The sequence below is a fragment of the Oncorhynchus nerka genome, linkage group LG2 (assembly GCF_034236695.1).
Source record: "Oncorhynchus nerka isolate Pitt River linkage group LG2, Oner_Uvic_2.0, whole genome shotgun sequence".
Classification (NCBI taxonomy): domain Eukaryota; kingdom Metazoa; phylum Chordata; class Actinopteri; order Salmoniformes; family Salmonidae; genus Oncorhynchus; species Oncorhynchus nerka.
In genome coordinates this window covers 53,515,922-53,530,235 of record NC_088397.1, presented here as the reverse complement: position 1 = coordinate 53,530,235, position 14,314 = coordinate 53,515,922, and the positions used below count along the sequence as shown (strand labels likewise).

At 47.4% G+C, this 14,314-nt stretch overlaps 1 protein-coding gene across 1 annotated transcript in view; it reads right to left on the bottom strand.

The window, feature by feature from the left end:
* The window catches only part of LOC115137959 (inositol hexakisphosphate kinase 2-like), a 54,630-nt gene that overhangs the window by 38,471 nt on the left and 1,845 nt on the right, over positions 1–14,314 (bottom strand). The gene's annotated exons all lie outside the window — the stretch shown is intronic.

The following is a 14,314-nucleotide window of genomic DNA, read 5'->3' as shown; positions in this document are numbered from 1 at the left end:
AAGAATTCCAGGTCGCAGTTGCAAATGAGAACTTGTTCTCAACTAGCCTACCTGGTTAAATAAAGGTTAAATAAATCAAATCAAATAAAAATTGAAAAGCTTTAATCCGAAGTGTTGGTTAATAGGTGATTTGTGAAATGTTGGTTAGTAGGCTATCTGTGATGCGCAATTGTGGACAGAGGCCCACCCACTGGGGAGCCAGGCCCTGACAGGCCCACCCAATCAGATTGATGTGGTTTAAGCATTGTTGTAATCTGAAAGCGTCACATTTTTTTTCTATTTAAAGAAAGTGTGATTTTGAGTGAAAATCTGAAAAATCTACAGGAAAATCTAGTATTTTTTACACAGGGAGCCCGTCCTTCGCTGGGTGGGCTGTTTGGGAACTTTTGGCTAAATTAGAGTGGATATACTTCTCCAAGCACCACTACAATGGGATGATGGAAATACAGCAGTGTTGGGGAATAATCAGAATTAGTTGGTAACAGAGATAAGATGTTTTATATTCATTATATGCTTGAGTTACTTCTCATCATCACTGTGATCTTGTCAAGGAGGGGGTATTTGATATATGCCTGTTGATAGGTTTTGTTTTATGGTCCTGAGAGCGAGAAAAGACCATAGTTTAGGAGACAAAGCTGAACGATAATTTATGGCCAATGCTGTCTGGCTATGTGTGTCTTTGCTATAAAGGATCTCAGTTGCAATGTGTAAGGACTCTCAGAGAATTCATTATAAAAACACTGAATTGATCTGAGAGTCACAGGGTTGTGATGGAGCTCATATAATTAAAGATGGACTTTATGATAACTCTGACTTGTGTGTGGTTTGCTCTCGTGATTTGGTAAATACAGGAAATTTCCCCGACAGCAGTCACACACACAGCATGATGGTAAAGCACCAATACACCACTGCATAGGGATGATGGAAAGACAGCGGTCACACACAGCATGTTAACCTTTTCACGTGTGAGTTCCAAATATCTCTAACGGTCACCCCAGCATGAGTTGTTTTATGCATGGGATGTCAGAATGCCCTCACTGTTCCAAAACATGCTTGTTACGCAACAATGCATTTAACACGCGCTGCCTGCTAATTATCTATAGTCTATGTTTCAACTTCTCAATTTAAAATTATTTTCCAAAAGTTTGAATTGAGGTGTGTTATATCTTCTCATTAATTCACATAAGGAGTAACCCATTTCACTGGACAACTTCTCTGTTCAATGAGATCCCAAGAACTTCCCCGGTGTTTCCCCAGATCAAGAAGACATTGCAAATCTCTAGTCAGACCAGGCCCTGCACAAACTTTTTCACCTGGCACATTTTATAGCTGGCACCCGCATTGCCTTCATTGTTGTTTTCCAAATCATGCATTCCTATTCTAGATTGCAATGGACACAAACTCGGCAAAAAAAGAAACGTCCTCTCACTGTCAACTGCGTTTATTTTCAGCAAACTTAACATGTGTAAATATTTGTATGAACATAAGATTCAACAACTGAGAAACTGAGCAAGTTCCACAAACATGTGACTAACAGAAATGGAATAATGTGTCCCTGAACAAAGGGGATCAAAATCAAAAGTAACCGTCAGCATCTGGTGTGGCCACCAGCTGCATTAAGTACTGCAGTGCATTTCCTCCTCATGGACTGCTCCAGATTTGCCAGTTCTTGCTGTGAGATGTTACCCCACTCTTCCACCAAGGCACCTGTTCCCAGACATTTCTGAGGGGAATGGCCCTGGCCCTCACCCTCCGATCCAACAGGTCCCAGACGTAAGCTGTTAGTGTCTTAACGACCGTTCCACAGGTGCATGTTCATTCATTGTTTATGGTTCATTGAACAAGCATGGGAAACAGTGTTTAAACCCTTTACAATGAAGATATGTGAAGTTATTTGGATTTTTATGAATTATCTTTGAAAAGACAGGGTCCTGAAAAAGGGGCGCTTCTTTTTTTGATGAGTTTACATAAGAGGCTGCTGCCCTAAAGGTGCATGGTAGAGTAACAGAGTGGTAGTGACAGTGACTAAAGTTCAGGGCAGGGCAATGGGCGTGGGGCAGCTAGTAATGACTATTTAACCGTCTGATGGCCTTGAGATTGAAAAACAGCTTCGATCTTGTGGTCCCAGCTTTGATGCACCCGTAGTGACCTAACCTTCTGGATGGCTCGGGTGGCTAAGGTCCTTGATGATCTTCTTCGTCTTCCTGTGACACCGGGTGCTGTAGATGTCCTGGAGGGCAGGTAATGTGCCCCTGGTGATGCGTTGGGCAGACCACACCACCCTCTGGAGAGCCCTGCGGTTGCGGACAGTGCAATTGCCGTACCAGGCGGTGATACAGCCCGACAGGATGCTTTTATGGTGCATCTGTAAAAGTTTGTCAGGGTCTTAGGGGCCAAGATGAATTTCATCAGCCTCCTGAGATTGAAGAGGCGCTGTTGTGCCTTCTTCACCACAGTGTCTGTGTGGGTGGACCATTTCAGATTGTTAGTGATATGTACACTGAGGAACTTGAAGCTTTTCACCTTCTCCACTGAGGCCCTGTCAGTGTGGTTGAGGGCATTCTGCCTCTGCAGTCTCCTGAAGCTGACGATCAGGGGCGGCATCCTTGCAAGGGTTAACAATCTTCACGTCGGCCATGGAGAACGAGAGTTCAAATCAGATAAAAGTTCTTGTCACGTGCGCCGAATACAACAGGTGTAGACCTTACAGTGAAATGCTTACTTACAGGCTCTAACCAATAGTGTGAAAGAAAAAGGTGTGTGTGTGTGTAGGTAAGTAAAGAAATACAACAGTGAAAAGACATTTGAAAATAAGAGTAGCAAGGCTATACACTAACCGGTTAGTCAGGCTTATTGAGGTAGTACGTACGTGTGGGTATGGTTAAAGTGACTATGCATATATGATGAACAGAGAATAGGAGTAGCGTAAAAGAGGGGTTGGCAGGTGGTGGGACACAATGCAGATAGGCCGGTCAGCCAATGTGCAGGAGAACTGGTTGTCGGGCCAAATGAGGTAGTATGTACATGAATGTATAGTTAAAGTGACTATGCATAAGATAAACAGAGAGTAGCAGCAGTGTAAAAGAGGGGTTGTGTGTGGGGGGGGGGGGAGACACACAATGCTAATAGTCCGGGTAGTCTTCAGGAGTCTTATGGCCTGGGGGTAAAAACTGTTGAGAAGCCTTGTTGTCCAAGACTTGGCACTCCAGTACCACTTGCCATGCGGTAGTAGAGAGAACAGTCTATGACTGGGGTCTTTGACAATTTTCAGGGCCTTCCTCTGACACCGCCTGGTGTAGAGGTCCTGGATGGCAGGAAGCTTTGCCCCAGTGATGTACTGGGCCGTACGCACTACCCTCTGAAGTGCCTTGCGGTCGGAGGCCGAACAATTGCCGTACCAGGCAATGATGCAACCGGTCAGGATGCGCTCGATGTTGCAGCTGTAGAACCTTTTGAGGATCTCAGGACCCATGCCAAATCTTTTTAGTTCCTGAGGGGGAATAGGCTTTGTCGTGCCCTCTTCACAACTTTCTTGGTGTGTTTGGACCATTCTAGTTTGTTGGTGATGTGGACACCAAGGAATTTGAAGCTCTCAAACTGCTCGACTACAGCCCTGTCGATGATAATGGGGATGTGCTCAGTGCTCCTTTCCTGTAGTCCACAATAATCTCAGTCTTGGTTATGTTGAGAGATAGGTTGTTATGCTGGCACCACCCGGCCAGGTCTCTGACCTACTCCCTATAGGCTGTCTCGTCGTTGATCAGGCCTACCACTGTTGTGTCGTCAGCAAACTTAATGATGCTGTTGGAGTCGTGCCTGGCCATGCAGTCGTGGGTGAACAGGGAGTACAGGAGGGGACTGAACACACACCCCTGGGGAGCTCCAGTGTTGCAGATCAGCGTGGCAGATGTGTTGCTACCTACCCTCACCACCTGGGGTGGCCCATCAGGAAGTCCAGGATCCAGTTGCAGAGGGAGGTGTTTAATCCCAGGGTCCTTAGCTTAGTGATGAGCTTTGAAGGTACTATGGTGTTGAACGCTGAGCTGTAGTCAATGAATAGCATTCTCACTTAGGTGTTCCTTTTGTCCGGGTGGGAAAGGGCAGTGTGGAGTGCAATAGAGATTGCATCATCTGTGGATCTGTTTGAGCGGTATGCAAATTGGAGTGGGTCTAGGGTTTCTGGGAAAATGGTGTTGATGTGAGCCATGACCAGCCTTTCAAAGTCACTTCATGGCTACGGACGTGAGTGCTACGGGTCTGTAGTCATTTAGGCAGGTTACCTTTGTGTTCTTGGGCACAGGGACTATGGTGGTCTGCTTGAAGCATGTTGGTATTACAGACTCAATCGGGGACATGTTGAAAATGTCAGTGAAGACACCTGCCAGTGCACATGCCCGGTGCACATGTCCTGGTAATCCATCTGGCCCCACAGCCTTGTGAATGTTGACCTGTTTTAAAGGTCTTACTCACGTCGGCTACGGAGAGCGTGATGACACAGTCGTCCGGAACAGTTGACGCTCTCATGCATGCCTCAAAGCGAGCATAGAAGTGATTTAGCTCATCTGGTAGGCTCGTGTCACTGGACAGCTCGCGGCTGTGCTTCCCTTCATAGTCTGTAATAGTTTACAAGCCCTGCCACATCCGACGAGCATCAGAGCCGGTGTAGTATGATTCAATCTTAGCCCTGTATTGACGCTTTGCCTGTTTGATGGTTCGTCGCAGGGCATAGCTGGATTTCTTGTAAGCTTCCGGGTTAGAGTCCAACACCTTGAAAGCGGCAGCTCTACCCTTTAGCTCAGTGCGAATGTTGCCTGTAATCCATGGCTTCTGGTTGGGCTATGTACGTACAGTCACTGTGGGGACGACATCCTCAATGCACTTATTGATAAAGCCAGTGACTGATGTGGTGTATTCCTCAATGTCATCGGAAGAATCCCGGAACATGTTCCAGTCTGTGATAGCAAAACAGTCCTGTAGTTTAGCATGATAGCAAAACAGTTCATGGAGAGGGCTGCATCGGTAGCACAGTGTTTCCCTCGAAGTGGGTGAGGAAGGTGTTTAGCTTGTCCTGGAGGGCACGCAGGCAAGATGTCCATGTCCACGATGTGGATGGTTTTCCCTTTTTAATCCGTGATTGTCTCGAGTCCCTGCCACATACGTCTCGTTACAGCCTGAATTCAAAATGGACTAAATACATTTTTTTTTATCTCGCCCATCTATATACAATAAACCATAATGTCAAAGTGAAAACATGTTTTTAGAAATGTTTTCAAATGTATTGAAAGTGAAATACAGAAATCTCATTTACTTAAGTATTTACACCCCTGAGTCAATACTTCATTGAAGCACATTTGGCAGCGATTACAGCTGTGAGTCTTTCTGGGTAAGTCTCTAAGAGCTTTCCACACTTGAATTGTGGAACATTTGCCCATTATTCTTTTCAACATTCTTCAAGCTCTGTCAAATTGGTTGTTGATCATTGCTAGACAACCATTTTCTAGTCTTGCCATAAATAGTAAATCTAAATCAAAACTGTAAAATCGGCCACTCTGGAAAATTCACTGTCTTATTGGTAAGCAACTCCATTGTAGATTTGGGCTTGTGTTTCAGGTAATTGTCCTGCTGAAAGTTGAATTCATTTCCCAGTTTCTGTTGGAAAGCAGACTGAACCAGGTTTTCCTCTAGGATTTTGCCTGTGCTTAGCACCATTCTGTTTCTTATCCTGGCCTGTACTGAAGAGCTCAGTGACTTTTAAAATGTGGCACTGTCATAGGATACCACCTTTCCAACAAGTCAGTGTGTCAAATTTCTGCCCTGCTAGTGCTGCCTAAGTAAACTCAGAACAGGGCTCCGGGCAGCCGAGCGGAAATGGAGGAAAACTCGCCTCCCTGCGGACCTGGCATCCTTTCACTCCCTCCTCTCTACATTTTCCTCTTCTGTCTCTGCTGCTAAAGCCACTTTCTACCACTCTAAAGTCCAAGCATCTGCCTCTAACCCTAGGAAGCTCTTTGCCACCTTCTCCTCCCTCCTGAATCCTCCTCCCCCCTCCTCCCTCTCTGCAGATGACTTCGTCAACCATTTTGAAAAGAAGGTCGACGACATCCGATCCTCATTTGCTAAGTCAAACGACACCGCTGGTTCTGCTCACACTGCCCTACCCTGTGCTCTGACCTCTTTCTCCCCTCTCTCTCCAGATGAAATCTCGCGTCTTGTGACGGCCGGCCGCCCAACAACCTGCCCGCTTGACCCTATTCCCTCCTCTCTTCTCCAGACCATTTCCGGAGACCTTCTCCCTTACCTCACCTCGCTCATCAGCTCATCCCTGACCGCTGGCTACATCCCTTCTGTCTTCAAGAGAGCGAGAGTTGCACCCCTTCTGAAAAAACCTACACTCGATCCCTCCGATGTCAACAACTACAGACCAGTATCCCTTCTTTCTTTTCTCTCCAAAACTCTTGAACGTGCCGTCCTTGGCCAGCTCTCCCGCTATCTCTCTCAGAATGACCTTCTTGATCCAAATCAGTCAGGTTTCAAGACTAGTCATTCAACTGAGACTGCTCTTCTCTGTATCACGGAGGCCCTCCGCACTGCTAAAGCTAACTCTCTCTCCTCTGCTCTCATCCTTCTAGACCTATCGGCTGCCTTCGATACTGTGAACCATCAGATCCTCCTCTCCACCCTCTCCGAGTTGGGCATCTCCCGGCGCGGCCCACGCTTGGATTGCGTCCTACCTGACAGGTCGCTCCTACCAGGTGGCGTGGCGAGAATCTGTCTCCTCACCACGCGCTCTCACCACTAGCGTCCCCCAGGGCTCTGTTCTAGGCCCTCTCCTATTCTCGCTATACACCAAGTCACTTGGCTCTGTCATAACCTCACATGGTCTCTCCTATCATTGCTATGCAGACGACACACAATTAATCTTCTCCTTTCCCCCTTCTGATGACCAGGTGGCGAATCGCATCTCTGCATGTCTGGCAGACATATCAGTGTGGATGACGGATCACCACCTCAAGCTGAACCTCGGCAAGACGGAGCTGCTCTTCCTCCCGGGAAGGACTGCCCGTTCCATGATCTCGCCATCACGGTTGACAACTCCATTGTGTCCTCCTCCCAGAGCGCTAAGAACCTTGGCGTGATCCTGGACAACACCCTGTCGTTCTCAACTAACATCAAGGCGGTGGCCCGTTCTTGTAGGTTCATGCTCTACAACATCCGCAGAGTACGACCCTGCCTCACACAGGAAGCAGTGCAGGTCCTAATCCAGGCACTTGTCATCTCCCGTCTGGATTACTGCAACTCGCTGTTGGCTGGGCTCCCTGCCTGTGCCATTAAACCCCTACAACTCATCCAGAACGCCGCAGCCCGTCTGGTGTTCAACCTTCCCAAGTTCTCTCACGTCACCCCGCTCCTCCGCTCTCTCCACTGGCTTCCAGTTGAAGCTCGCATCCGCTACAAGACCATGGTGCTTGCCTACGGAGCTGTGAGGGGAACGGCACCTCAGTACCTCCAGGCTCTGATCAGGCCCTACACCCAAACAAGGGCACTGCGTTCATCCACCTCTGGCCTGCTCGCCTCCCTACCACTGAGGAAGTACAGTTCCCGCGCAGCCCAGTCAAAACTGTTCGCTGCTCTGGCCCCCCAATGGTGGAACAAACTCCCTCACGACGCCAGGACAGCGGAGTCAATCACCACCTTCCGGAGACACCTGAAACCCCACCTCTTTCAGGAATACCTAGGATAGGATAAAGTAATCCTTCTCACCCCCCCTTAAAAGATTTAGATGCACTATTGTAAAGTGGCTGTTCCACTGGATGTCTTAAGGTGAACGCACCAATTTGTAAGTCGCTCTGGATAAGAGCGTCTGCTAAATGACTTAAATGTAAATGTAAATGTAAACTGTAAGTGCTGTTATTGTGAAGTGGAAACGTCTAGGAGCAACAACGGCTCAGCTGCGAAGTGGTAGGTCACACAAGCTCAAAGAACAGGAGGGGTGCTGAAGCACGTAAAAATCGTCTGTCCTCGGTTGCCATACTCACTACAGAATTCCAAACTACCTCTATAAGCAACGTCAGCACAAGAACTGTTAGTCGGGAGCTTCATAAAATTGGTTTCCATGGCCGAGCAGCCAAACACAAGCCTATGCCAAGCGTCGGTTGGAGTGGTGTAAAGCTCGCCTACATTGGACTCTGGAGCAGTGGAAACACGTTCTCTGGAGTGATAAATCACACCTCACCATTTGGCAGTTTGTCAGATGCCAGGAGAACGCTAACTGCCAACTGTAAAGTTGGGTGGAGGAGGAATAATGGTCTATGGCTGTTTTTCATGGTTCGGGCTAGGCCCCTTAGTTCCAGTAAAGGGAAATCTTAATGCTACATCTTGCAATGACATTCTAGACGATCCTGTGCTTCCACTTTTGTGGCATCAGTTTGGGGAAGGCCCTTTCCTGTTTCAGCATAACAATGTCCCCGTGCACAAAGTGAGGTCCATACAGAAATAGTTTGTTGAGATCAGTGTGGAAGAACTTGACTGGCCAGCACAGAGCCCTGCCCTCAACCCCATCGAACACCTTTTGGATGAATTGGAACACCAACTGCGAGCTCTGCCCAATTGCCCCACATCAGTGCCCGACCTCACTAATGCTCTTGTGGCTGAATGGAAGCAAGTCCCCTCAGCAATGTTCCAACATCTAATGGAAAGCCTTTCCAAAAGAGTAGATCCTGTTATAGCAGCAAAGGGGGGGACATATTAATGCCCATGATTTTGGAATGAGATGTTTGATGAGCAGGTATGCACCTACTTTGGTCATGTTGTTTACCAAATACTACATAGAGCTCTGTCAAGACAAAATAACATCTGATAATGGCCTAAAGGGGCTTTGTTTGCATGACATTTTATTTATACACCAAAGTGCTACACTGCGAATCAAATCAAAAGCAAACCTTCACATCACGGGTGCTCCCAACTTTAAAAACTTAGAAGTACTAGGAGGGGGAAAAAATGTATATAAAATGGGGGATACATGAATTTTAGCTACTTTTGAAGCACATGGTGTGCACTAGAAAACTAATATGGAACACAGTTTATTATAAAAGCTAAAATGTTGATACGAATACCTGAAACTACTAAGTAATTTGTTGAATTTTAGGTTTCTACATTGTGAAAGCACTATTATCCGATTGAGATGCATTACATTGAAAACGTCTTTAACATCAGGTTTGTGATAATGATATGCAAGAGATCTGTCATTCATTCACCATATGATCCACTGAAGTATAATAAGAACTGGAGACTGTGTCCAAGATGTCCGACCATTGTTTGCAAGGTAATCTACTCACGTTCACATACGCAGATTCAGATTCATGGACTGTCTATATCCAGGTTGCATCCGGTTTAGACGTACTAACATCACACTGCACTCAGTGTGCACAGGGAGCAGCAACAACATCATCACTTCATCCAAAAACATGACAGGCAGATGAATATGTAAGGAATAATCAAGAAGCCTCTGTGTTCGGCCTCCCAGGTGGCGCAGTGGTTAAGGGCGCTGTACTGCAGCGCCAGCTGTGCCACCAGAGACTCTGGGTTCGCGCCCAGGCTCTGTCGTAACCGGCCGTGACCGGGAGGTCTGTGGGGTGACGCAAATTTGGCCTAGTGTCGTCCGCGTTAGGGAGGGTTTGGCCGGTAGGGAAATCCTTGTCTCATCGCGCACCAGCGACTCCTGTGGCGGACCGGGCGCAGTGCGCGCTAACCAAGGTTGCCATGTGCACGGTGTTTCCTCCGACACATTGGTGCGGCTGGCTTCCGGGTTGGATGGCGCTGTGTTAAGAAGCAGTGCGGCTTGGTTGGGTTGTGTATCGGAGGACGCATGACTTTCAACCTTCGTCTCTCCCGAGCCCGAATGGGAGTTGTAGCGATGAGACAAGATAGTAGCTACTAAAACAATTGGATACCACAAAATTGGGGAGAAAAAGGGGAAAAAAATATATATATATATATATATATATATATTTTTTAAGTCCTGTGTTCTATGGAAAATAATGAATGACGTAGATGTGTTCCACGACGTGCTAGCGGAGTGAAACTGACCTACAGAGTTGCATTATTTTCCAGACAATGTACAGAGCTGTTAGTTATCCTTTATATACCATGGCACTAGTAATGTGTTCAACATCCACTGAAATAGCTTGCAAGTTCACTAGATAACTACAGTAGCTGCCGTGGTAACCAAACAAAAGACACTTGCTAGTTTTGTTAACCAAACCATCAGTCCTAGCTTGCCATTATGAACATTGAATTACAAAATGTCAATGTTTTCAATTCGACTTTTGCGTTCAAAAGCAGCTCAAACATAGGACATGTAAGAATGCACTTTAGCCATTGAATTCTACCGTGCAAATATACTGTACATTCTAGGAAAATAATGCACGCTCTAGAATGCCCTTCAAGCCAATCAGAAACAAGTATTCAACAATGCCATGGTCTTCGGTTGTGAGTGATGGGAGGGAGAAAAAAAAATTGGCCTCAGCGACAATTATTAAAATAATTAAATTGATGTTTTGTGCAAAGGTGATGACTAAAGTGTCTCATTAGGAATTTTCAAATCTGACTTCTCTATGTGACTGTCTATGGAAATGGTCTTTCTTGGTCGGGCGTCAGTTAAACTGCAGTACCGAAGCAAAACTATAGGAGCCATGCTTCTAGACCAGAACCCTGGCCCCTTGATATGATCATAGATCACCTGAAGCTAAACCTTTTCCTTTCTTTCTGTGCCCCTAAATGTTTGGATATACTGGTAAATTTACCAGGTTGTTAACTAGCTAACCAATGAGGTAACATGACTGAACAAAATGTAAACAAATGGTTAGCAACATCAACGCACAAGTAGTTTTAGAACAGCCCATGACAAATACACAAAGGAAACGAGTGGAAGACAGCCTTCAATGCAGCTAGTTGACACGGAGTCATGCCATTTGGACTCACCAGCAGTGTTCCAGGCCCTGGTCAGTGATGTGCTCCGTGACATGTTGAATCGATTTGTGCGTTTGTCTACCTCGACGACATCCTTGTTTTATCTCGTTCTGCTCAAGAACACATCCTCCTTGTCTGACAGGTCCTTCAGCTCCTCCTAGAGAACCAGCTGTTTGTGAAAGCAAAGAAGTGTGAATTCCACCACTCCACTATCTCCTTTCTGGGATACGTCGTCACTGAAGGGAATGTTCCTATTGATCCTGAAAAGGTGAGAGTGGTGGTGGTTTGGCCCCAACCCACATCCATAATGCAGCTGTAGCACCCTGGCGGCTCCCCTCTCTGCACGCACTTCTTCCAAGGTGCCGTTCACATGGTCCCCAGCTGTTGACCAAGCATTGGTTTACTACAGCCCCCATCCTCATCCATCAGTTTATGGTTGAGGTAGACGCTTCTGACATTGGAGTGGGGGCCGTCCTGTCCCAGCGGTCTGCCTAGGACCAAAAGCTGCATCCCTGTGCCTTCCTGTGCCATTGTCTCAACTCCGTTGAGAGAAACTACAACGTAGGAAATCGGGAACTTCTGGTAGTCAAGATGGTGTTGGAGAAGTGGAAGCACTGGCTGGAAGGGGCGGAACATCCATTTTTGGTGTGGACCAAACATAAGAATTTAGAATATCTCCACACCGCCAAGCACCTTAACTCTAGGCAGCCCATTGGGCTCTGTTATTCACTAGGTTCCACTTCACCATCTCCTACCGCCCAGGGTCCAAGTTTGTGAAGCCTGACGCTCTCTTGCCTGTATAGTTCCGCTGCCACACCTTCGGAGTCTGAAACCATCCTCCCTACCTCATGTCTTGCAGGTACAGTTGTCTGGGGTATCGAGAGCCTGGTTCGCAAGGTACAAAGTTCCCAGTCGGACCCTAGGGGGGTCCCAGGACTCAGATATTTGGCCCAATCTGAGGTCATGGAATGGGCTCATTCCTCCAAGCTCACCTGCCATCCCAGCTCCCGTCGAACCCATCCTCAGACAACGCTTCTGGTGGACACTATGGTTCCTGACGTCTCAGCCTTCGTCAACACATGCATGGAGTCTTATTCTGAGCACACACCACGGCAAGCTCCGGCTGGCCTCCTTCAGCCACTCCCTGTTCCTCATCACCCGTGGTCCCATATATCTCTGGATTTTGTCACGGGGCTTCCTCCGTCTGATGGCAACACCACTATTCTGATAGTAGCAGATAGGTTCTCTAAAGCCGCTCATTTCATCCCTCTACCCAAGTTACCTTCAGCCAAGGAGACGGCCGAGCTCATGGTGCAGCACGTCTTCCGAATCCATGGACTCCCTGTCAACATGGTCTCTGATCGTGGTCCTCAATTCTCATCCCGATTCTGGAAGGTGTTCTGCACCCTCATTGAGTCGTCGGCCAGCCTGTCCTCCGGGTTTCATCCCTAGTCCAATGGCCAGTTGGAGCGTGCCAATCAAGACCTGGAGACAACGCTTAGGTGCCTCGTCTTGACCAACCCCACCACCTGGAGCCGGAAACTTGGGTGGGTGGAGTACACCGGAACACTCTTCCCTGCTCGGCCACTGGGCTCTCACCCCATGGAGCACTCGAAGGGCATCAGCCCCCGCTCTTCGAGGAGCAAGAAGAACATAACCTCAGTGCTGGGTTCCCGCTAAGGACATCCTGAACCCGGCCCTCATCGTCGACTTTCACCGCCGGCTCCCCGGTCAACAAGGTATGCACCCAGGTACGACGCCAGGTGGCGGGGGTACTGTCACACCCTGATCCGTTTCACCTGTCTTTGTGCTAGTCTCCACCCCCCCCCCCCCCCTCCAGGTGTCGCCCATCTTCCCCATTATTCCAAGTGCAGTTATACCAGTGTTCTCTGTCTGTTGCCAGTTTGTCTTGTCTAGTCATGCCTACAAGCATGTTTTTTCAGTGCTCCTGCTTTTCCTAGTCTCTGTTTTCTAGCCCTCCCGGTTCCGACCTTTTCTACCTGCCCTGACACTGAGCCCGCCTGCCTGACCTCGAGCCTGCCTGTACCTTTCGGACTCCGACCTGGTTAATGAACTTCTGCGGAGGGCTGTACTGCTCCGAGGTGACAACCCAGCAACAAGGCACACTTGTTGGGTCAACACAAGATGCAGTTCAGCCTTTACAGGAAGCAGACCTTCAAGTGGGTAGTTAAAAATGCTCTGTGGTATGTTGGGTATTTGGTGGCATCGATGAAGAGTGATGCAAAAAAATAACATGCTGCCAATCAGATGACTTTCAAGGAGTACCTGGAGGTCCCACCCCACCATCCAGTCCACACTTCTACCCGCATTAGTCCGTTCCTGTACGGGGTACTCCACCACCAGCTGGGCCTCTGTCCGCGCCCCGAGACCCGGCACAGGTGTCTCCTAACACATATATGGGCCTCTGTCCGTGCCCTCGATATCAAATTAAAGCCAACAGTCTGCACTTTGTATCATTTCAAATCGAAATTGCTGGAGTACAGACCCAAAACATTTCACTATCCCAATACTTTTGGAGCTCACTGTATTTTTACTTTGTATTTCAACGCTTTGCTTCTCCTGAGATAGCCGTTGATCATGACTCAGTTCCATTAGATTACACATAAGAATCGTTGGACGAAGGCGTCTTCTGTGCGGGGGAGTTTTGCTTTGAGCCCTGACGCTCTAAACAAAAGGTTAAAATTATACATACCTTTATAGGATTAGTGTTACCTTACCACACGGACATATCTCCATGTTACAGCGTGTGTTTTCTGAGTCAACTACCTGTGCTAAAAAGCGACCTGCATCTCCTAACAGCTATATGTAAAACGGAAGACGGACGCCACTAACATGTTGTCACTAAAAAGATAAGGTTGGCTGCAACTGTGTTAAAACAGTGCACAGTAAGTGTGTATTTTGCATTTGAAATGATTTTGATGTGATTGATGTTTCTAGAACCGTACCGGAATTGAGAATCAATTCACGTTTAGATTGAGTATTTGGCTGTTTTGACTGCCAGAGCCAATTCACACTTTAAAAACAACATTGTTGGTCCATGGACTAAGGAGTAATGTTAGCCAGTACAGGAACATAGGACAGGGGACTGACTGATGCAGCTGTGGACTAGAAGCTGGTAAAGGGGGTGGGAGTAGGATGAAAGGTGCCAACAAGAGGCAGGGCTGTCTCCAGCACTGGAACTGTTACATAAGCTCAACAAAGCCCTCATCATACTCCCCTTGGACATCAGATCACTGCAGCTGTACACAGCCCATCTGTAAATAGCCCATCCAATCTACCTACCTCATCCCATATTGTTTTTATTTACTTTTTTGCACACCAGTAT